Below are 23295 nucleotides of genomic sequence, written 5' to 3' on the forward strand. Positions count from 1 at the left end.
GGCCATTCCCTTTCTTTCTTTCTTTTTTTTTTTTCCCCAAGATTTTATTTATTCATGAGAGACACAGAGAGAGGCAGAGACACAGGCAGAGGGAGAAGCAGGCTCCCTGCGGGGAGCCCAGTGTGGGACTGGGATCATGCCCTGAGCCCCCCAGGCACCCCCAGGCCATCCCGTCTCACGGCTTTCCTATCCTTCTTAGTTCAGCTTGAGGCTTGGTGCGTCTTCACGGCCAGCAGCCCCTTCCGAACCCCCTTTGTGGCAGAGAAAGAGCAGCCTCCGGCTCAGGACCATGGGCAAACAACAGTATTTAGCGACCCGGTTCGTCTTCACCGTGCTCATGTTCAGGGGCATCTTCTCTTAGTGGCAGGTAATAGTGGTTTTCCATTGACCTCGGTGATAGAGAATTTCCTTTTGAAATAAACTTATTTAGGTAAAAAAAGAAAAATAATAAGGCGAGTCATTCTAAATACAGATACGAAGCAGCTGAAGGTCAGAGGGAGGTGGTCAGAGTCATAGAACCCGCCTCTGAAGGTCACAAGTTCGTGACCCACCGACAAGACCCCTTCCTGACCGCCGTCCCCCAAGATCAGCCCGGATGGTGTGGGTCTCGACAGCCTGGCCTCTCCTGGCCTCCCCCTCAGTCCCGGTGTCCGGGAAGCCGATTCTCGGGCCTAGGGTCAAGCCCCTTAGCTCCCCACCTCTGCAGAGCACCGTCTGCCGCGCTGGGCCTGGGTCTGAAGCCAGATGGTCCCCGGCTCACATCCCTGCTCCAGTTTCCCGCTGTGTGGCCTGGGGTGGCTGTGTCAGCGCCTCTGGGCTTTGCTGTTTGTCTGCACAGAGTTAACAGCCCTTCCTTCCAGGACGGCTCGAGCGTTCCAGGAGGTGCCGCCTGGCACGGGGCCTGCATTCAGCGAACCTCCGGCCGTGCCTGCTGTCCCTGCGTTCCCATTTAATAAACAGGCCGACTGAGGCCCAGAAGACGCTCGAGGTCACAGAACCTCTGGGTTCAAGGCAGGCCTCCTTGACTCGGGACCAGCCCGCCCTGCTAGGCCGGTTCCCGGGCCTGCTCCCGCGCTCCGCGTCCCTGGCCCGCAGCCCCAGCCCTGCTTTTGTCCTCCTGCCGCCCGCTGTCTGAGAGCAGGTGGTGTTGCCCTGGCGCCGGTGGGAGGCCGAGGCCTGCGAACACACCGGTTGCTATTTGCTTTCCTCTCTGCGGCCCCTTCCTGGTCTGGGCGGGGGTGGGCGTGGGGCCAGGTGTGCGGGCGCGGCGGCCCTGGATGTCTGCGCCCCAGTCTAAGCAGCCAGTGGGGCCCCGAGCCCCCGAGGACAGGTGACCGACCATCCCATTGTGCCTGCCACCGGGGGATTTCCTGGGAAACAGGCGGGGTCCCCGGCTCTGCAAGGGGGCAGCGGGAGGGATGGCAGGTGGAAGGAGGCGGGGTCGGCCCCCCCTCGGGCCCTGCTGCTTTGCCGGGTGGGCATGTGGGAGGGTCTGTACTGCCCCGGCTAAGACGGAAGGCAGGATTCCTATCCCATCCGTATTAAGGACACAGCGAGTCATTTCAGCTCTCAGAGCCTCAACTTGCATCTGTAAAATGGGGGTAAGGATTCCACTCCCCTCACAGGGATGTGGGGGGATCAGATGAAAAAATGAACATACAGCACTTAGCCAAGCGCAGACTCTCATGCACGGTAGCACATGCGATTATATTAGATCTCTGCTTAAAACACAGCTTCCCACTGCTCGGGGGTAAAACCCACCCCCCTCCTGACGTGAACCTTTGAAGCTCCTGTGATCGTGACCTGTGACTGCACCTTCTGCCCCAACCACCCTGGCCTCCTGGCTGGCCCAGGCCTGATCATGCTTCTCCCTGCCTCAGGGCCTTTGCACGTGCTATTTCCTCCGCCTGTGACACCACCTCTGTTACTCCCAGGACTGACTCTGTGTTGTCTTTGGGCCTCAGTTTAAAGATCATCTGCACAGAGACCTTCTCTGGGTACCTTACTTGACAGGATGTTTCTCTTGGGGACAAGCCATTTCTTAGCTGGTTCACTGTGGTTGCCCCAAGCCTGGGATGATGCCCGGCCCAGAGCCGAGCTCAGGACACGCTTGTGAACGCGTTTGTGAACAATGAGCATTGGCCTGATGAGGTCCCCACAGGGTTGGAGGAAGAGCCCGGAGTCCTGAATCCCCTTCCTTCTCTGGGCCTTGGCTTCCTCGTCCGTCAGCAGGGACGACAGGAGCATCCGACTCCTTGGGGCCTAAGAGGCGTGGACCCGTCCTCTCACTGCAGCCGCACGCAGTGGGACCCCGGGCCCGGCAGCCCCCCGGTGGCGACCTCCCGGGCGCCCCTCCATGCCCCCCCCGTTCTCAGGGCTCCACTACACTCGCTGCACGTCCTCCCCGCCCCGAGCCCCGAGTGGGACAGCCCCAGGCCCGCCGCCGGAGCTCACCCGCCTGGTGATGGGCCGCGTGCCCTCGGCCCTCGGGGCCAGGCTCCTCGCGGAGACTCCAGAACACCAACACCGTCAAAGCTGTCAAACAATTTCCCTGCCAGGATTGTACAAGAATCCAAGCCTCCCTGCCCGATGCCAAACACCCTCTTAAGACAATACCTCCGGGGCCCGGGGGCCCGGCCGAGCGCTGCCGCCTCTCCTCGGCCATATATAGGCAAAAGCCGGGGAACCCCTGTCCCCTCCCGGCTGGGAGCCCAGGGAGGCCACGGTGGCCTGGGCCTGACCCTCGCCACCCCGCACCCCCCGAGTGCCCGCCTCCGGCCAGGGGGCCCGGTGGGGAGGTGGCGCGGGGCCTCCCCGGTGCCCCCAGCAGCTCGGCCAGCGGCCGGCGCAGCCTCTGACCAAATAAGGCTGGGGCCGCGGGGCCTGGACAGGCTCACCGGGGGCGGCGGGCCTCCCCGTCCGCCCTCCTCCCCGCCGTCCTGGCCACGCAGCCGGCCCGCAGGCCTGTCCTTACGCTGTCCCTGGGTGCAGGAGAGCCCGGCCCGAGCGGAGCCGGGGGTGCCCCCGGCGTCACCCGGGAGAGGAGGTTCACTAGGTCCCTTGGAATGTTCCATTTGGAACCTTCAGAAGCTCCATTTAGGATCTCGAGAGGAAGATTCCTGCAATTCCTGGGCAGCTACAGGGGGCCCCCCCACTCCCCCCTCCCAGCTTGGCCAGAGCCGCGGCCTGCCCTCCCCTCCCTGCTCTGCACGCGCACACCTGCCCCTGCACCCTGGGGGGGGGGGGTCTGCTGCTTCCCCTCCCCTGTGGCTCACCAGGCACACCCGTCAGCCCTTCCTGGGGCCCGGTCCGTGAGTTCCGAGGGCAAGGCCAGCCAAAGGGCTATAGGGTGGGGGCGGCCCGGGAACCCTGGGAAAAACTGACCCCTGCTTCCCTGGTTCCACCTGTGCCCATGGTGAGGTGGGAGTGGAGCCCCGGAGGGAGGACCCAGCTTGAGCAGCCCCCTGAGGAACAGGCACCCTGCAGACAGGGACCTGGAAGAGGGGATACACCTGCCAGAGGCACAGAGGAGGGCAGGGAGGCTTGTCCTATTTCAGGAGCCACTGCGTGGCATGGAGCTCCTGAGCCTGCCCGCCTTGGTTCCAGCAAGCAACTTCTTCTCTTCTTGGAACCTCAGTTTTTCCATCCTGGAAATGGGTATAATACACACCCTACCTACATCAGGGGCAGCTGCAGGGATTCAATGGGATAAGGTGCAAAGGGCTTGAGTGGGATCCTGGGCCAGGGAGGGGGATACCTCCTTTCCTGGGAGACTGGGGGAGGCAGGAGCTCTCTCCCTCTGTCCCCGATGCCCCCTCCCCAGCTTTGTGCTGCCCTATTTGCTTTCTGGGTGTGCTCGAGTGGCACTTTGAGGTCCCCCGAGCAGGAAGTTTGTGCCTTGGTGTGACCTGCTGTTGCACACGTGGGCACGCATGGGTGCGAGTGAGTGTGTGAGCCCCCATGAGCCCAGCTGTGCACTCAAGGAGGTTTGCAGAAGTGGGGGTGGGGGGGCACCCGGATCTCTAATCATGGAGAGCCTGTGTCTGAAGCCTCTGCATAAAATCTGAGAATCTCAGGAGGAAGGGGCTCACCTGCCGGGCCCCTGGGCCCCCTCTTCCGGGACTGGCTACAGAATTGGGGGCCTAGTGCAACATTAAAATGTGCAGCTCCTATTCAGAGAGAAGCAAGAAGTTCAAGACGGCAAGGGCAGAGCATTAAACCAAGGGTGGGGCCCTCCTGAGCATGAGTGGGCCTGTGTGACCGCCCGGCCCCTGTCCCCTCCCTCTCCCTGGCAGCTTGGGCATGGGGCCTTGACCAGGCCTGCTGGCCCCTTGAGCCTGGCAGCGCTGGTAGGATCAGCAGGAAGGGTCTGTAAAGTCTGTAAAAGTGCCCCTCATTCCCACAGTCATGGCAGCAGCCAGGAGCTGCACACCAGGGCATGGCACCCCACACACACACCCTCCCCACTGTCCTGTTTGAGCCCAGAGCGAGGCTCGCTCCCACAGACTGCAGGCCGGTGGGTGTGTGCGGCGCCTGCTGTCAGCCGGCCCAGCAGGTGCTGGCCAGGAAGCTGCGGGCACGGCTGTCTGTGAGCTGCACACCCTCTGGGTGCCCAGGATGGGCTCCACTGGACGGCGCAGCTCAGCCGAGCTGGGGAGCCCTGGAAAGTGGAGGGCAGGGGGCCCCAGATGTCCTGAGAGCCCGCAGCCTCTCCTTGGTGTATGAAGAGGAGGCTGCCACCTGTGAGTTCCTGCAAGGGACTTGGGGCCCCCCTGGTGGGTGCCACCTTTGATGCTGGCCCTGGGGGTGCAGTCTGCTGCAGGCACCCCCACCTCTCCGGAAAGCACTCTGGGATCTCCAGAAAGCACCCACCTTGGTGCTTGAACGTGCTCACTGGGGACTCGTGGCTGTTCTCTTGGAACCTCAGGAATTCCGCTCTTGAACCTTCTGGATTGCTGCCTCAGGGTCGGGGGAGTGGGCTCAGCTTCTCACCGGAGTCTCTCAGAGCCTGGCGCTGCGCTGGGGCACAAGGGAGGAGCGACCGGCCTCCAGTGGAGGAGGATGGTGGGACCTTGCTCAGCCAGCCCCACAGAGCCGGGAGCTGGGATCACAACCAACGTGGCATCTAGTCCTTCAATGTTTCATTTTAAAGAAAGCTTCTCACGCACTTGCCTACTTTTCGATTAGAAAAAAGATCTTTTTTTCCACGGGTCTGGGGGGTCTGCACACAAGGGATCCCCCTCGTCCTTCCCCCATAAACCGAGTGCCCAGTGGCTCTCCTACCATTTGCCGTTTCTCTTTCTTTAACGTGGAGAGAGAAGAAATATGTTCCCGGAGACCATCAGCCCCGAGCTTCTGGGCAGACTCCTGTGCTCTAAAGTAAACTTGTCTTTTCAATTAATTAATCGACAGAGATTTATTTGGCCCCGACTGCATGCCACAGCCAGCCCTAGGTACCGAGAAACCAGATGAAAAATGAGCTGAGGGAAATCCTGCCTGGGTGCGGCTAGGTTGGTTTCCCGTTTCACAAATTCAGAGTCCAAGGCTCAGAGAGGTTGCGGAGTTACCTAAGGCCACACGGCGTGTGCACGACTGTCTGGATTGGAGGACGTTGCACTGGAGATGTCAGCTAGGAGAGGTAGGAGAACGGGCAAATCATCGGCCGTTAAGACTCAGGCTTTGGGGCCAGTGAAACTGGGTTCGAATCCTGCCCGTGGGAGCTGTCACCTACCCAAGCCTGGGTTCCCTCAGCCTCCGAGGGTTGTGCTTTGCTACATGCTGGCTGCCCTCTCGGAGCCTCAGTTGCTCATCTGTAAAATGGGAATGGTGAGAATACGGCTGGATCCTCTGGTCCCTCAAGAAACATTGCTGGAACACCTACTATGTGCCACACTTCACTCTGGGTGCCGGGATTTGGCCGGGAACCAAACGGCTCCCCAGGGGTTGTTGTGAGAGTTGACAGGGTGTGGGGGGGCAGCGTGCCTGCCCGGGCTCCCCCTGCGAGCCGGACACGGGGCGAGTCCCAGCAACTGGCTGGGCTGCAGGTGGAATTCAGTAAGACCGGCCCCGGCTCCGAGCCTGCCGGGCGGGGGGCAGGACAGGTGCCCAAGGGCAGCAGCCGGAGGACTGGGGGCCAAAAGGAGGGTAAGGATTAGGGAGAGAAAGAAAGGAGGGCTCGCCATCATTGCCACCCTTCTCAGAAGGAGCAACATCTGCCAGGCACTGGCTCATCGGCCAGTCGCTGCGCCTGCCCTGTCTTCTGGACCCTGAGGACCACGCAGTGAGGCGTGGGCTCTGGGTGGCCAAGGAGGCTGAGGCTCCTGGGGTGAAGCCACAGCTCGTGAGGATGGACCTGGGTGGCATCCCTCCACAGCCTGATCTTTAATTTATGGAGGCAATGAAGTGGGAAGAGAAGAGCAGAAGGGGAGAGAGAGCCTTGATGGAGGGGGGGGGCAAGATGAGGCCCCTGCTCTGGAGGACTCTCTGGACCCTGCCTCGACTTCCCCGAGGAGAGGGCCTGGCTCCCCGTGCATGCCTCTCAGAGGGGTGTTGCTCCCAGGGACTGGGGCTCTGCTAGGCCTGCCCGCAGGCAGGTTTTTGGGCCTGGCCCAGGGCTCTCCTGGGCATTTGGCAGGTGTTATTCTCCCCAGAAGACGGTGCCCCCACCTTGGGGGTGATTCTTCTCCGCAGCCAAGAACCTGGCATCTCTGGCAACTTGGGGAGGCTATTTTTAGGCCTTACAGCTGGTTTTTATCACAGCTGCTGATATGTACGTGTAGAAACCCTGGGTTCATTCTGCCAACACTCCGAACGAGCTTTGCAGAAGAGCAGGGGGGGTGTTCATCAAGCGGGAGCTCGGGGAGGAGGGGGGGCGGCGCGGAGGATGCAGGGCTGAAAGGAATGCTCTGTCCCCACCTGCACTCTGGGAAGAGGAGGAGGCAAAAGGGCTGGACCCAGCCAGGAGGTCTTGAGGCGGGTGACAGCAGGGATGAGGCATGTTCCAAAGAAGGTGTAGACTGACATTTGGGAAGCCAGAGTGGGATTTTTAGCAGCTTTGGGTTTTCTTACTTATTTCCCTTCTGGGGGAGCTGGCTGAGTATAGGGGTTGAGATCATAGAGCTTGGAGTCAAACAAACCTGGCTTTGGGTCCTGACTCTACCTTTAACAGCTGTACAATTATGAGCATGTCAGGTAGCTATTGCTGTGTAACAAGTGATCCCCAATTTTTTTATTTTTTTTATTTTTTTTAATTTTTATTTATTTATGATAGTCACACACACACAGAGAGAGAGAGAGAGAGAGAGAGGCAGAGACATAGGCAGAGGGAGAAGCAGGCTCCATGCACCAGGAGCCCGACATGGGATTTGATCCCGGGTCTCCAGGATCGTGCCCTGGGCCAAAGGCAGGTGCCAAACCGCTGCGCCACCCAGGGATCCCCCCCAATTAAAAAAAAAAAGATTTTATTTACTTATTCATTAGAGACACAGAGAGAGAGGCAGAGACACAGGCAGAAGGAGAAGCAGGTTCCGCATTGGAAGCCTGATGCAGGTCTGGATCCCAGGACCCTGGGATCATGACCTGAGCCAAAGGCAGAGGCTAAACCACTGAGCCACCCAGGGGCCCCCGATTCTTAAACTTAGTTGTTTAAAATAACATGACTTGGTGAGTCAACAGTTTAGCTTGAACCATCACCTGGATGGTTCTTGTGGCCTGAGCTGGGATCTCTCACGCACTTGTAGTCAGCTGCTGGGTCTGCTGCAGGCTCTGTTTCTGGGGAGTGGCTGACCATCATCCAGGGAGATGGAAACAGCTGGGTAGTGTGTCTCTCATTCTCCGGCAGGCTTGTTCTCCTGATGGAGACAAGAGTCTGAGAGAGAGAGAGAGCAGAGGCATGCTGTTTGAACCCTAAGCTGAGGTATGGTGCAACACCATTTCCAGAAATGATGGAATCCAAAGCAAGTCACAAGACCAACCCAGATTCCAGAAGTGGGGACATAAACGCTACTTTTTTTTTTTTTTTAAGATTTATTTATTTATTTGAGAAAGAGAATGCAAGTGAGGGGAGGGGTGGAAGCAGAGGGAGAGAGAGAGAGAATCTTAAGCCGGCTCCCAGTGAGCACAAAGCCCGATGTAGAACTTGATCCCATGACCCTGAGATCATGACCTGAGCCAAGACCAAGGATGGGATGCTCAATCAACTGAGCCCCTCAGGTGCCCCTAAACACTACCTTTGATGGGGGCAGCTGCCAAGTCACTTGCCAAGCGTTCTGAATACAGAGAGGCCTGGATAATTACAGTGTTCTTTTTCAAAACAGTATATCACACCGAGCCTTGTGCAGCTCCTTGAGCCTCAGTTCTGTTACTTGTAAAGCGAACGACATGGCTGTTGGGTGAATTATGCGCGTGAAGTCAGTAGCATTGTGCCCAGTGGAGAGTGAATGCTCGGGGCTGGAGCCACCACAAGCCCTTGGAGGGAAGGATTGCTCCCTGCCCCTCCCCACCATCTCTGTGAAGCATGCCTGGAGGGTGAGCTGCTTTCTGGAAGAACACTGTGCAAAATGAGAACCTATGGTTGCAAGAAACCCACCAGGGCCGGGAGCCTTTTGTTAACTATTTCTTCCACTTCCCTTGTTTAGCTGGACTGAAATTGTTCAGACATAAGGACTCACTGGCCTGTCTGTCTGTCCCCCAAGCCATGTAGGTGTCCTCACTTTTCCATTCAACACCGCCAAGCACATTTGCACACGCACACTCCTATTCATGTGTGTGCATTCACATACACACTCACCTGCACATGCACATGTGCACACATACTCGCAGGCACATATGCCTGTTTACATGCAGACACACTTGCCATCTCTCACACTCACCCTTGCCCATGTACACCCTCCTGTACACTCACACTTGCATGCACACTCATGTGCACACTCTCATGTACACATTTGCACACATGCATTCTGTAGCACACCCCATGCTCTTGCAACACAGGTGCTACACACAGCTCTCTGGGTTTGAGTTTCCCAGCCTCAGTTGGCTGTGGCCCTGCAGGCAGAGAAGCTGTGCAGGTCCAAGGCCAGGGTCAGGAGACTCGTTTCCATCCAGCTCAGCCACCAGGGCGTGTGACCTTGAGCACATTCCTCTCCAGCTCTGGCCCGCAGTCTCCTAACAATGACACCCAGTGTTTGTTGAGCGTGCCTGACACATTCTTATCTAAAACTCACAGCAGCCTGACAGATGGAGAAACTAAGGCTCAGAGAGGGGAACAGTCTGCCAAGGTCACCCAGGCTGTAACCAGAAGACTTAGGGTTTGAACCAGTTCTGGTTTGACTGCAGAGCCCATCCTTCCAGCTACTTCGCTACAAGGTCCCAGGGCCCAGTTCATCATCACAGTAAGGGAACGTCATTGTAATCCCACTTCACAGGTGAGGAATCTGGGGTTCCAAAGGCTTGGTGATGCCCCAAGTGCTCTGCCCTCCAATCACACTGGCCTTCGTTCGCTTCCTCCCTTCCTCAGACCAGGTCCCCTCTGGCCCCAGGGCCCTTGCATCTCTGCCTCCTTCCTTTGCTGGGCCGATGTTTATTCATTCTGTGGGTCTCAGCTCAAACTCCACTCCTTTGGCAGCCTCCTTCCCTGACCCCCAAACCACACTACACTATACACACTTTCTACTTCCCATCACAACACATTACCACGGTTTACATGTGTCACAGGTGCAGAGTCTCACCTGGCTCTGCGCAGGGTCTCACAAAGCCAGATGCGAGGAGCTGGCCGGCTGCACTCCCGTCTGGAGGCTCTGGGGAGCACCTGTTTCCTGCTCATTTGGGTTGTTGGCAGGATGCGGTGCCATGGCTCCCGGCCCCTTCCTCTGTCCTCAGGCCGGCAACTTCGAGGAGGTCCTCACTCGGCTGTCTCTCTGCTTTTAATTCTCTCTTCCCCGTCTTTTTCCTTGAGGCATAACTGACGTATAACATTAAATATATGCTATCTTCCACTTTGAAGGCTCTTTGTGGTTCCGTCGGACCCACGTGGATAATCCAGGGGAATGTCTTCACCTCTGGGTCAGCTGTTTAGATAAATAAGTCCTGGGGATGTAATGCCCAGCACGGTGGCCAGAGTTAACAATACCACATTGCATATTGCTAAGTCGCTAAGGGAGCAGACCTTAGAGTCCTCATCACCCCAAGGAAAAAAAAAGAAAAAACATTTTTTTGTAACAATGTATAGCCAGGGCCATTAACCAGACTATTATCGTGATTGCTTTGGGTGCACACGTGCATCGAATCATTACGTCACACACCTGAACCTCACATAATGTTACATGCCAGTCATACCTCAGTAGATAGATGAATAAATACATAATTTTAATAATTAGATATATTTAAAACAATAAAGATTTCCTCAGTGTAGACTGAAAACATAAAAGAAAATAAGGGGGTAGGAATGTAAAATTGAAAAGGAGGCGAACACCGACTTTAACCTGCTCCCTTAGAAGTGGATTCATTCTAATTTGCCTAGATGTTCTCACTCTGTCATTCCCCGTGCCTTTCTTTATCCTGTCTGCTGCCTCAGTGACCCCGCAGCTTTAAGGCCTTCTAATCTATGCATATGGAATTGTCACGGGTTGGGGCACCCGTATGGCTCAGCGGTTGAGCACCTGCCTTCGGCCCAGGGCGTGATCCCGGGGTCCCGGGATCGAGTCCCACATCGAGCTCCCTGCATGGAGCCTGCTTCTCCCTCTGCCTGTGTCTCTGCCTCTCTCTCTTTCTCTCTCTCCCTCTGTGTGTCTCTCATGAATAAATAAATAAAATCTTAAAAAAAATTGTCACATATTTAAACTGTACCTTATGTTTAAAATCAAGAAAAAAGAATCTAGTTGATACATAAAAAAATAAAAATAAATAAAGGTCAGCTGTTCAGCGACCTTACTTCCACGTGCAGCCCTAATTCCCTCATGCCACACAACCTAGGGTGTTCCAGGGTCTGGGGATTGGGGCGTGGACGGGTTTGGGAGACCATTATTCTGTCTTCCACACTCACCTTGTTGATATCTTCCATCCCGTGCATGTGTCAAACTTGTTATTATATATTCATTTGTGAGATTCTTTGTTTTCTGTCTGTCTCCTTCCTGAGACCATCAGGCTCCATGACTGGTGGTTGGAGGAACTGAGTACAAATTTCCTGAACGGACAGTAGGACCGGGAGTCGAACCTGCACCTTTGCATAGTTATTTCTCAACAAAGGAGGTTGGATGCTCGTTCTCTCCCGTGCTCCCATCAGGGCTGCCGGGTCCAGTTGCACACCTTAAGGACTGCACAACTGCAGGGCTCTGCTCACCCCTCAGGCCGTGTGATCCTTGCAGTGGAGTGGGGCCCAGCCTTCAAGCCTGTGGGCCTCGGCTCTGCTCCTGAACCTGGAGCTTGTGTTCCCAACCTCGGCTGCCCCTGGAGTCATCCAAAGGGCTTCCAAAATCCTGATGCCTGGGCCATACCTAGAACCTCTGGAGATTCTAAGGCAATTTTTTGTAGGCTCCCGGGGTGACTCCAAGTGAGGGCCGAGGTGGGAGCTCCATCCAGAAGGGCCGGAGAGAGAGTCATGTAGCACAGAGGGACGGGAGCATCACAGAGGCCTGGCAGCTGCGATGACACGTGGGCCTCCCCCCACTGGCCCGGTTCCCCCACCCCGTGTGGCTGTGACCCGGCTCGGGGTCCCGGGGTCGGGCAGCCGTAGGGCTGATGTACAACCGGCCAACACGTGGCTGTCAGGGAACAGGGGCCCCTCTTGTCCATCAGCCCCGCTCCATCGAGGGTGGCGCTCCTTCCTCCTGGGCGACAAGCGGGCTGCAGAGGGGGGGGGGGCATCCAGCGCCCGGCAGAGAGACCCCGTACTTGGGGGCCGCTGGCAGGTCGCCCGATCCCGACTGTACTTGGCCGCTGTCAGCCCGCTGGCAGGTCCCCGGGGAATCCGGGATCCGTGGGCGGCTGGCTCTGGGGCCGGTGGGGCGGGAAGGCAGCAGGGGCTGCCGGGGGCAGTGCGCCGTCCAAGGCTTCCAGGTCACCTCTGCTCCGCCCTGTGCTCCCACCGGCTGGAAGGAGCAAGGAAGGGGTGGCACAGCCGGGCCTGGGGTGGAAGCCAGCGAGGGACGGGCGCGGCTTGCACAGGCCTCCGCTGTGGGACACGCACACGCTCCTCTTGCCCTCCTGTGACGCTGTGGCTCTCGCCGCCCCCCACCCCCGACAGCTCTGGCGTCCCTGCTGGGACCGGTGTGGTGTCACGCCAGCGCCACCCAGTCCATCTGCCTGGGGCCCGGCCACCGCAGCCCGTGGCCCGGGCCCTCTTCTTCTGGAACTCAAGGCTTTGTCCTCCCCGAAGGGCTGCCGTCCCCTCGCCTCTTGGCTGGGAGCTGGGCATTCAGTCTCTGGCGGTGTCTTCCAGAACCCAACAGGCAGTGGGGATGGAGAGACTCAGGGTCTGCTCAGGGCAGGAAAGGGGGGGCACTTTGTCTGGGCAACTCCCCCCACAGAGGTGAGGCCACAACATGATGAACCAACTCCCTCGACTGCTGACACGGCCCCTCTACCCGTGGCCTTGGGACATCAGCGTGCTAAGCGTCTGTCGTGTGCCCTGCTCTGGCCTGGCCGTGCCCTCATCAGGCCAATCTCATGCCACACCTTGCCCCAGGAAGGCGGGCAGGGGAGGCATTGGTGGGAAGCCACTCTCCTCCACGGCGCTGCACGCTTGTGTCTGTGCCAACGCCTGCTGGCTGGACACTTGCTGGAGCTGTTCTCAGCCTGCCCGCGTAGGACTCCATCAGTCCTGCAGCAGCCGTGGGAGCCAGGTGGACCCTTGCTGTACCCATTTTGTAGATAAGAAGACCAAGGCACGGGGAGATCGGTAAACAAGCCCAGGGTGCAGAGCAGGGGCAGCGGGGGCCTCGGCTCACCTGGGGCCTCTGGGGAGAAGGCTGCCAAGCCTCCTGTAGGCCTGCGCCGTGAGAGGAGGAGTCGTGGGGCCCTGGCCACAGGGGTCATGGGGAGTGCCTCAGCTGCTCAAGAGGAACCGGAACTTTGGAAACCGCAGCCTTATCTGCTCCCCACAAGAGCTGCAACTTGGCAGCACTCGTGGGCAATTGAGATGGTGGCTCTTCATTCACTTCCTTGTTCACTCACTCACTCTCTCACTCACTCACTCATTTGTTCAGCCAGGGTTCACCGAGGCCGTCTCATGGCCTGTTTCTGGGCACCGGGGCACGGACAGGGCAAGGCCCCTTCCCTCGAGTTCCCGATCCAAAGGGGAGCTGGCATGGAATCAGCAAGCACGTGGTGTAGACGCGGCGGTGGGTGGAAGGGCCATGAAGGGTGTCGAGGCGGGTAACAGGGCGGTGGGTGACGAGACAGGAGCCCACCTGACACGGGGAGGTCGAGGAGGGCCTCTGGGGAGGTGACATTTGAGCAGAGACCTGCGTCGGGAGAGAGAGCCAGGCGAGGAGAGGTGTGTTCGTTTTTAATGCTGCACACTTCTCTCCAGTCCTCTTCTCTTTTTTTTTTCGTTTTTTCTCTTCCTTCCTTTCTTTCACAGAATTTTCTTTAGTTTTCACACTCAGTGCCCCACACGGGGCCGGATCGCACCACTCTGCGGTCATGACGTGAGCCGAAAACGAAGAGTCAGACGCTCGACCAACTGAACCATCCAGGTGCCCTGGGTGCTGCGAAGCTTCACGAGCTCAGAGGCTCACACAACACCCATTTATTATCCCAAGATCACCCAGGAGTCAGCACTGTTTTAGCTGGGTTCTCTGCTTCGGGTCTGACAAGGCCACAGACAAGTTGCGGGCTGGGTGGTGTTCTCACCTGGAGACTCAACGGGGGAAGGACCCATCTCCAAGCTCCGGCGGGCTGTTGCCGATTCAGGAGCGAGACCCCGTCGTCCCGCTCGCTCTTGGCTGGGGATGGTGCTCAGCTTCTAGAGGCCGCTCGTAGGTCTTTACCAGGTGGCTGCCCCTCCTCAGGCTCCCTCATGCTTTCAGCCTCTGATTTCAGGAGGGCCTGGTTCCTTTTAGGAGCTCACCTGATTTGGTCAGGCCCATCCAGGATAATCTCCGTTTTGGTGCGCTCCACGTCACTGAATCAGTACCTTACTGGTGGGAGTGACCTTCAGTTATATCCACAGTCCTGCTCACATTCAAGGGAGGGGAATTCTGCAGGGGGCCCGCACCTGGGGCCCAGAGTCTCCCTGCTATGAGGGGTGTAGCCTCTTCTGTGCTGCAAGAAAACACGAGAGCACTCTTTGGAAGGACTGCGGGCCGAACCGCCTTAGAAAGAAAAGCCAGTGTGAGGCGCAGACTACTTTCCAAAGCGTTCCTCTGGCCAGCTTTAGGAATTTCTGCAAGTCCTGGCAACTGTGTTGGGGAGCCAACTGTGGGTTCTAGTCATGCACAGCTGTGTCCTTCACAACAGAGGGAGGCTCTTTTTGGCATGAGTGGCACAAAACTTGACTCAGCTGACTCAAGAAAAACAATGTTTGCATAACTGAAATGGTCTTTGCTAGCTTCAGGCATGGCTGGATCCAGGGGCTGTTATCAGGACTTGATTTCTCTCCAGCCCTGGCTCTGTCTTCTTCTCCAGTTGGCCCCTGATGGCTCAAGGTTTACATCTCCCCACTTCCCTTTCCAATAGAAAGTCAGATTCCTTCTTCCCAACACTTCCACAGAATTAACTCAGATCCTATCAACTTGGGTCCTGCTCTTCACCCTGAACCAGTCATGGAGGTCCAGAGGGTAGAATGAGCTAATTGGCCAGGCCTGGCTGCATATCCACCCTTGGATTCTGGGAGTGGGGTTTTCTCTGCCCAGGCCACAGGGATTCAAGTGGGGTTGGCATCGTGTAAGAACATTCTAAGTGCTCTTTCCAGAAGATGTGGGAATGCACACTGGGAGATGGGAAGGAGGGCAGACAGTGGTGGCAAAGGTGACAGTTGTCTCTGCATTTGGTGAGACAAATGGAGGAGTGTAAATACCTCCCAGGGGCAAGCAGCCACCTTGGGAACTTCTACGGCCTGAGGATGTGCGTGCTTGTGTGCAGAGGGAGATGGGTGGGCCCTCCCTGAGGTGGGTGGGTCAAGGGACAAGCCTGGTGGGCAAAGGAGGTGCAGACATCCCCGGAAGAACAACACTGCCTCAAGCCTGAGAAGGGTAGGGCGACTGGCTTCCCCTTGAAGTGGGGGGCTGAGGGGTAGACAGCAGGATGTTTGGGGGGACCATAATCCTGGGGCACCTAGTAAGGCCCAACTCATCTTGGGGAGCTCAGTCTGCAGCCAAGTTCCCAGCTCCGGCGTGGCCAGAGGCTGCAGATCCACCCCATTGGGGTGATTTGGGCTCCAATAATGAGCCCACCCAGGCACTGAATGTGGTCTGGCCAGCCAGCACCTGGAATGTTCCACCTGGGCAGGACCCTGCCTTTGCACGACACCCGGGACAGTGGGGCAGGATGGGAGCTGAATTTGTAGGGCCCAGTGCAAAATGAAAATGCAGGCCTGCTTTCAAAAATCATTAACAATTTCCACGGGCGCCTGGGTGGCTCAGTCAGTGAAGTGTCTGCCTTTGGCTCAAGTGGTTGACCTCGGGGTCCTGGGATGGAGCCCCATGTCGGGCTCTCTGCTCAGCGGGGAGTCTGCTTCTCCTTCTGACCCTCACTTCCTCACTCTGCTTGTGCTCTCTCTTTCAAATAAATAAATAAAAGCTTTAAAAAAAACCCACCCAAATTCTTAAAAGAAAGAAGAAAAATTCCCAGATGCTGACAGCGGAGCATTAAACCCAAGGGCAGGCCCTTCTGGGTGCACACGGTGGGGAGGGGGGGGCATGTGATCCCCCCACGACAGCCCACCTTGGAAGCCCACCTACAATGGGGGAGGGAGCCCAGCAGTTCCCTCAAAACCCAAATGTCATTTGACTTCGAAGAATTGAGTCGAGTGATGCCTCCTGCCCCCACTGCTGCGTCCTTGTCACCCCAGGCTCTGCCCTGGCCCCTGTCTCCTCTCGGCTGGAGTAGGAAGAGGGACTCTGCTGTGTACGCCGGGGGCAGCTGGAGGGGGAAAGTGAGTGTGATTCAATCTGGGCGATTATACTGCTGCTGCCATTGGCCAGCTGTGTGAGCCCAGAGAGCAGGTTCCTCTCCGACCCTCAGTCTCCTCCTCTGTAGGGCATGGCTATTGATAGTGGCATGTCACAGAGCTGCTGCCAGCTTAGTTGAGACCGTGCGGGACAGCATCGGGGGTGGCTCTGTGGTTGGTCTCCGTGCCCGTGGGGAGAACCGTTGCATGGCATGGAGCATGCTTGGAGGGGGGCGGGTGCTGCTGTCTGTAATTGCCCCAGAGTCTGGACACCCTGAGAACGGGGCCTGGTCTCTGTCCGTGGCCACCTCTACTGGCGCCGCTTCCGGTGTGAGGTGAGGAGTTGATCCCTGAGCCTGCACTCCCATGTTCCTCCTGCCACCTGGCCTCTGCACCCACAGGCCCTTGCCCGCTGCTGTGGTGACACCTCTACTAGAATCCTTCTTCTTCTTCTTCTTCTTTTTTTTTTAAAGATCTTATTATTATTTTTAAAGTAATCTCTACATCCACTGTGGGGCTCGAACCTACAACCCTGAGCTTAAGAGTCACATGCTCCCCCGACTGAGCCAGCCCTGTACCCCCAGAACCTTTTTGCTTTGTTTCCTTCCCTTCCCCATGTGCCCCCCTCCGAAGGCCTCCAGAAGGTCCCAGGGTCTCAGGCAGGGGCCCTTGCCTGTGTGGATCCCCCCAGTCTGCAGGCTCAAGGTGTGTTCTCCTGGCTGCCACCTGCCAGAGGCATCCCAGGGCGGTTCCGGGAAGGTCCCCTGGGCAGTGCCGGGCTCCACTCGGCAGGGTGCCTAAGGGCCCGAACCCCGGGGGCCCCCACACTCGGTTCCGTGCTCTGCACTCACGGTCTTGAAATTCTCAGAACTTTTTTTTTTTTTTTTTTCTCAGAACTTTTCAAACAAGTGCCCTGAATTTCCTTTTTGTCACTGGGCCCTGCCCTTGGATTCGGGAGCTGTCGGCGGCCCTGGGGGTTGCCCCCACGGTGGGAAGAGCACTTGTCTCCACTTGTCTCCCCAGACCCTTGCCTGAAGCTTCCCAGCCCTCAAAGGGCAGGGGTCACAGGAGAGAGGGAGGGTCCACACCCTCCTCCCCAGCCGGCTCCGTCCCAGCGCTTGCTCTGTGCTGGAGGTGGCATAAGTCCCCGGAGCCCTGGGTGTCTGTGGCTGCATCCCTGGGAAGGTGGGGGGCTGGGGGCGGGGAATCAGCCGCCCACGGGACTCGCATGGGAGCCATGTGTGGTAGTACCAGAGGCAGCCCGGGGCCTCTGCATGCACACGTCCCCCGGCCCTGCCCGGCCTGGCAGAGTGGCCTCCCCAGGGACTCGAGCCACTGGCCATGCCAGGGTTCCCAGGGCTGGGTTCTAAGGGAGCTTTTTAAAGGCATTTCCTGGGCCGGAAAGAGGAAGATGCCAATTAAGTGCCTGGCTGAAGCGTGAGACCCGAACGTCCTTGAGCCGAGTCACAGAGCTCCTGGCACGGCTGTCCCCGCTCTCAGCACGTGTCCTGGAGTCACAGAGCCTCTCACTGGAGTCCCTTTCAAGGGGAGAGGGTCCGAGTGCACTTCTCAGACTCTATGTGCCCACCCGTGCTCCAGAAGCTCCTCTGGAGGCACAGCCTGGGGCAGCTGGAGGCATTTGTAGCCAGCTCCCAGGTGCCACTGATGCTGCTGGTGTGTGGGCACCCGGAGCGGGAGCGGGGCATGTACCCCGGTAGGAGAGAAGCCCCAGGACGTGCTGTGATGTGTGACCGGCCTGGGTTTGGCTACCAGGCTCTAGGCCTGAATCTCAGCTCCATCCGGGCTGGCTGTGTCTCTGGCCCTCAGTCTCCCCCTCTTGGAAATGGGGCTAAGGACAGGCTCTGCTTGATGGGGTGGCGTGAGGAGGCAGAGGGCCTGGCACCAGGGGGAGTCTCACACCATGTGGGTTTTATGTTATTTGAAATATGACCAAGTGTGGATCTTTCCAGAGACACCTCCCACCCCACTTTAGGACTCTTCCACAAGGATAGGTCATCCGCCATTGGAAGAGTCTTTTAAAAGAACTCCTGGGAGTGACTGGGCGGCTCAGCGGGTTAAGCATCTGCCTTCGGCTCAGGGCCATGATCTCAGGGTCCTGGGATCGAGCCCCATGTCTCCCGACTCAGTGGGGGAGCCTGCTTCTCCCTCTTCCTCTGCCCCTCTGCCCCCATCTCATGCTCTCTCTCTCTCTCTCTCTGTGTCTCTCTCAAATACATCAAAAAATCTTTAAAGAAATTAAAAAGAAGGAAAAGAACTCCCAAAGGCAAGGAAAAGCCACACGTCACATTTGAGCTACTAGGGAGGGGATGGATTTGGGGCAGAAGGGCTGAAAAGGACGTTAGAACGTTTTGTTTTGCCCATTTCTGTATATCCAAGCTCCCCGGGGCTCTCTGTGCACTTCAAGGATGCCCTTGAACTTTGAAGAAAAGTTGCAAAGACAGTACAGAGAGTTCCCATCTATTCCTCAGTCAGTTTGGATTTCCCGTAGTGTTATCATCCTCCATGACCAGGGGACATTTGTCCCAGCTAAGAACTTGACACTGGCACATTATTATCCACTAAATTCTAGGCTTTGTTTGCAGCTCACCGGCCTGTCCCTGCTTTTCTGCTCCGGGGCCTGGTCTAGGATGCAGTGCATCTAAGCCCCCGAGTCCTTGTTCCTCTGGGTCCTGACACTTTCTCTGTTATTCCTTGTTTTTGGTGATCTGGCCGTTTTGGGGGGAGCACAGCTTGGGAATTTGGTGACACATTGTCCAATCAGGGTCTGCCTGAAGGTTTTTTATGGCTGGACCAGGGCTTTGGGATTTTGGAAAAAGACCATAGAGGTGAGGTGGTCTTTGTCACATGATCTCCATGTGGCATTGCTTGTACGTTCAAGTAAAATTCTGGAAGAATGTCCAGACTGCATGTCGGCTGTAGGAGATGTATCTACAGAGATACGCAGAGGCATATTTCAACCACAAGTGTGGGAGGTATGTCGCACCCTCCTCCCCACCTCCCTTGCTACATGATTTTTGAGGAACTTTCCCGGACATCCTGCAATCTGACTTGGCCAATTTCCTTGCTGAAATCAGACCTCATCACAACACTGAAGCCCGGGCCGCAGACTTCCCGGAGGCCGCGCCTCCCCGCCGTGGGCTCTTTGGAAAGCCGGTGGGTTTGGGTGGACCGATGGGCAGAAGGCTGGTGGGTGGAGGTGTGTTGTCCCGGGGGAAGCAATTTCTTCCGATTCCAAGGAGCCCTGAGGCCTGGGTCTTCCCTCACGACAGCCTCCAGCTCTCACAGACCTTTTGAGGAGCATCTTTTGAGATGAATTTGGCCAAAATGAGTCCTCTGGGGAAGAGGCCAGTGGGGAGGGAGTCGTTTGTTCTGGAATGGGCCAGAGCTGGCTGTCGGTGCCCCTCTACCGTGTATGGCTGGTGACCAATGCGCAGGTTGCGCCACCTGTCACCTCTCCGACCCCTACCCTACTCACCTGCCAGAGGGGCTAATCCTGGTGCTGACGGCACAGATCAAGGTGGGAAGCCGACATTCTACGGATGCCACAGGTTGCTGCCTCAGTGGCTGTGCGCCGTATGGCTCCAGACACCAAAGGAATGTGTGCGAAGGTGATGCCTGTGAGCTGGGGTGACTTGCTATGGTATAGGGGACCCCCCCTGGGGACCTTTGGAGCATAATCACCTGGATCAGACTCTGCTTCTCCTGGAGGAATCTGCTGCTGTCCAGGCCAGAGAACGACTTGGCCATTCCCGGCTCCGTCCTGCTGCTGACCAGGACCTGCATGGGGTCCCCATGGATCCGGAAACTCAGCATGTCCGAAGCCAAAATCTCTGAGGTTGCTGGCTGCTTGTCCCCCTTCCCCCCCATGCCCTCACCAAATCCTCTGCTTTCTATTTTCAATTCGGTTTCCTGCGTCCAGGCCACCCTGCAGTCAGTACCTGCCTCCCCCCAGGCCTAGACCACCCTACGTGCAGATTGTCACCTCCAAAACGGCGTGTAGCGTGGGTGCCAGAGGAAGGGGTGCTGGGCAGCCTGGAGAGGGGGCTGCTGGCGGGGTGACTGCTCTCAGCTGCTCTCCCTGCCGGGCTGGGGCTTCTCTCTCACCGGAGTGGTGAGAGGGGAGCTCCGTGCTGGGGTGCGGGCGCGCGGCCTCCCCAGCCAGGGCCTCTGCACTCTCGGCCACACTGCGTGGGCTGTCTGCTTCCAGAGCTCCTTCCTCCTTTCTCCACGCCTTGCCCTCCAGGGGCTCCTGCACCTGAGTGTCATGGATTTTCTCAGCCCATCCTTATCCTCCAGACGCACTGCAGAGTAACGGTCAACAACTCCACCCAGTCCATCCCCGGCTGTCCCCTCGTCTCCTCCGCCTCCGCACCACGGATCTGAATATGACTTTGCTTTCTAGTTGACCATAACTATTATTTACCAACCCTCCCTAAAGCTTCTGTGTATATCATCTCACTTAATTCCCATAATACCCCTGCCAGCTGGCGGTATGAGAACCATCGGCCCCATTTTGCAGTGGGGAGACTGAGGCCCCACAGAGCTCAGGCTGCTGCCCAAAGCCACGGAGCCAGGAGGAAACACAAGTGGGGTGTAGACTCAGGGCAGTGTCATTTCTGGGCTCATGCTTTTTACATGTGGCCACACGGAGCCCATCTGGGGCCCTTCCAGCAGGGCTGAGACTAGGGTGAGGCCAGGGAGGCACTCCCTTGGGCACAGAAAATACTCATGGAGACAAATAGTATTCTAATGCAATTAAAAAAAATCAAAATGCAAAAAAGAAAAAAATGCAAAAAAAAAAAAAATTAACCCCCCCCCCCCCACAAAAAACCAAGCTCTACTTTCTCCCCACGATGTAGAAAAAAGGAAGACATAAAACAAAGCCAGGCTACAGATGTGCCCTGGCCCAGTGCTGCCTCACCCACGGTGCCCTAAACCCCCCTAAACCCGATGGTGCCAGTAAACATCATTAGCACAAACAGAAGGCAGCCCTGGGCTATAGTTCATTGATTTGAATTTACAGAGAGAAGGTTCTCCTGGATGTGCTGCTTCCGACTCCACCTGCCAGTTTTTATTATGTAAATTTCCCAGCAAGCAGAAAAGGTGAAAGAATTTAATGCAGTGAAAACCTGTGTGACCTGTGCCTTTTTTTATCTCTCCCTCTGGACCAGAAGCACCTCAAGGACTCAGGCACTGCAGGGGTGGGGGGGAGCCCCAGGTGCAGGGGTGCAGTCCCCCCACCCCCGATGCGCCCCTCAGAACCTGCACTCCGACAGGCCCAGGGCTTCCAAGCATGCAGTGAGGCTTCGAAGCAAGTCCTGGCATGAGGTCGGATGGCCCTGGGTTCGAATCCTCGCCCCAGCATTCTTGCCTGCTCAGTTTGACAGCGATTGTTAAGTGCTGGGGCTCCTGCCGAGTCCTTCACGGACATCAGCCCATCCCCTTAGTCTTCATTACAACCCAGGGGCCCTCAAACCGGCCTTCTGTCCCCCCCGGGGGCACTTGGTGATGTCTGGAGACTGTTGGCTGTTGCACCTGGGAGGGGCGTGCTGCTGGCCTCTGTGGGTAGGGGCCGGGGAGGCCGCGGCTGCACCCCGTCCAGCGCGGGGCGGCCCCACAAGCAGAGTCAGTCAGCCCAAGGTGCTGTTGGCGAGGCTGAGACACCTGCCTGGTCATCACCTGTTGTGCAGAGAAGGAACAAGGCTGAGGGGAGGCTGCTGCAGCCGGGCCCGTGTGGTATGTGGCGCCTGTGACAGCCCCGCGACGGTGATGGTAACAGACCACCAGCTCGTCCCGTTGACGGACACTCTCTAAACGTCCTCTCTGGGTCAGTGCTGGGATCCCCTCGGCTCGCGTTGGCACCCAGCCGCCCCCCGAGGGCCGCTGCTGACCACAGCCGAGGCCCGCGACCCTGCGGAGCACTCAGGACCTCTCCTGGCCGTCCCACGACACCGTGTGTCATCCCCGTTTGACATTTCCTCGGGAGGCAGCAAGGTCCTCGGGGGCGGCGCTGGGCTGTGCTTTTCTGCTCCCCCAAGCTCTAGGTGTCTGCGTAGAGCCGGGCTGCCCCGGGGCCCCCGGAAGCCCTGGGGTCCATGGGCAGCACCCCAGGCGGCCCCTCTGGGGAACAGACGTGCTGTTTGCAAACCTCCGCCCAGAGGCTGCGAGATGGGCCTGAGGGGCCCGGTTCGGGGACACGCTCCTCGCCCATGCACAGGCTTGCGGGGTCTGGCGACACTCGGGACATCCTTATGCTGAGAAGTGATCCCTCGTTTACCTGAAATTCAAATGTCCTGTGTCTTATCTCAGCGCTACTTCCTGGACCCCCCCCCCGCCCCCCGCTTTATTATTTCGTGTAAATGTTTTATTGAGGAGTGAAATACACGGACAGAAAAGGGCGCAAATCGTAACCGACCGGATGCGTGGGATTTCACAAAGCGCGCACCCCGGGTAGCCAGCACCCAGATCTAGAGATGGGATGTGACCCCGGATGACCCCCGTGCCCCTCCAGGGCCTCGCACCCCCCCACAGCTAAGCACCGTCTTTATTCCCAGCCCCATACATGGCCCGAACTGCTTTGGGAGATCGGTGTGAGGAAGCACATAGTATGCTCTCGAGGCCTGGCTTCTTTCTCTTGACACCACGTCCCGAGCCGCATCCCTGTGGCCGGGTGCCTCATCTGTTCTCAGCGATCTAGAATATTCCATCACGATAGGGCACCCTTTGTTTCCCCATCCCAGGCTGATGGGCATTTCTAGTCTGAGGGTCTTATGAATAAAGCTGTACAGAATATTCTGGCATGATCCTGCTTTGGATTTTACCCTCACACTTGACAGACAACACCAGTTACTGCGAGGGGCACCGACTGTTCTGCACGGCCGTCCCCCGTGGGCGTGGGGGCCCGGGCCGTTCTGCCCTCTCTGGTCACCCAGCACGGCCGCCCCTGTCGCCTGCGCAAAGCCAGGGCTTAGCTTGCTTTGAGGGGTTGAAAGAACACCAGCTCCCTCTCCCTGGAGCGTTCAGTTCAGGGCATCTCAGAGACAATGCCCGTCAAGGATTAACTTTGGGGCACAGCACTTGGATTTGCATGCATTTTGACTGAGGACCCAGGCAACTGCCATGCAAATGTTTAGGGAAATGTCTCCCTTGGGCCCCAGGAGAGGATCAGA

At 57.6% G+C, this 23295-nt stretch overlaps 3 long non-coding RNA genes across 7 annotated transcripts; 1 reads left to right on the forward strand and 2 right to left on the reverse strand.

Annotated features, from left to right (window-relative positions):
• Positions 1–943: 943 nt before the first annotated feature.
• LOC102154923 lies at positions 944–5472 on the reverse strand. Of its 5 annotated transcripts, none has more exons than XR_005378036.1 (3): positions 4873–5472; positions 2455–2535; positions 944–2262 (listed from the first exon to the last, which is right to left on the reverse strand). It is a non-coding gene; the product is annotated as an uncharacterized LOC102154923 (long non-coding RNA). The 5 variants fall into 5 exon arrangements; XR_005378039.1 differs by lacking the exon at positions 4873–5472 and adding an exon at positions 3276–4866; XR_005378038.1 differs by lacking the exon at positions 4873–5472 and adding an exon at positions 2898–3151.
• Positions 5473–7507: 2035 nt separating this feature from the next.
• On the reverse strand, positions 7508–11774 carry LOC119865570. The gene is made up of 3 exons (XR_005377420.1): positions 11039–11774; positions 9726–10064; positions 7508–7867 (listed from the first exon to the last, which is right to left on the reverse strand). It is a non-coding gene; the product is annotated as an uncharacterized LOC119865570 (long non-coding RNA).
• A 6965-nt stretch (positions 11775–18739) lies between these two features.
• On the forward strand, positions 18740–22918 carry LOC119865571. Its single transcript, XR_005377421.1, has 2 exons — positions 18740–19279; positions 19396–22918. It is a non-coding gene; the product is annotated as an uncharacterized LOC119865571 (long non-coding RNA).
• The last annotated feature ends 377 nt before the right edge of the window (positions 22919–23295 follow it).

Source organism: Canis lupus, chromosome 24, assembly GCF_011100685.1.
Source record: "Canis lupus familiaris isolate Mischka breed German Shepherd chromosome 24, alternate assembly UU_Cfam_GSD_1.0, whole genome shotgun sequence".
Lineage (NCBI taxonomy): Eukaryota > Metazoa > Chordata > Mammalia > Carnivora > Canidae > Canis > Canis lupus.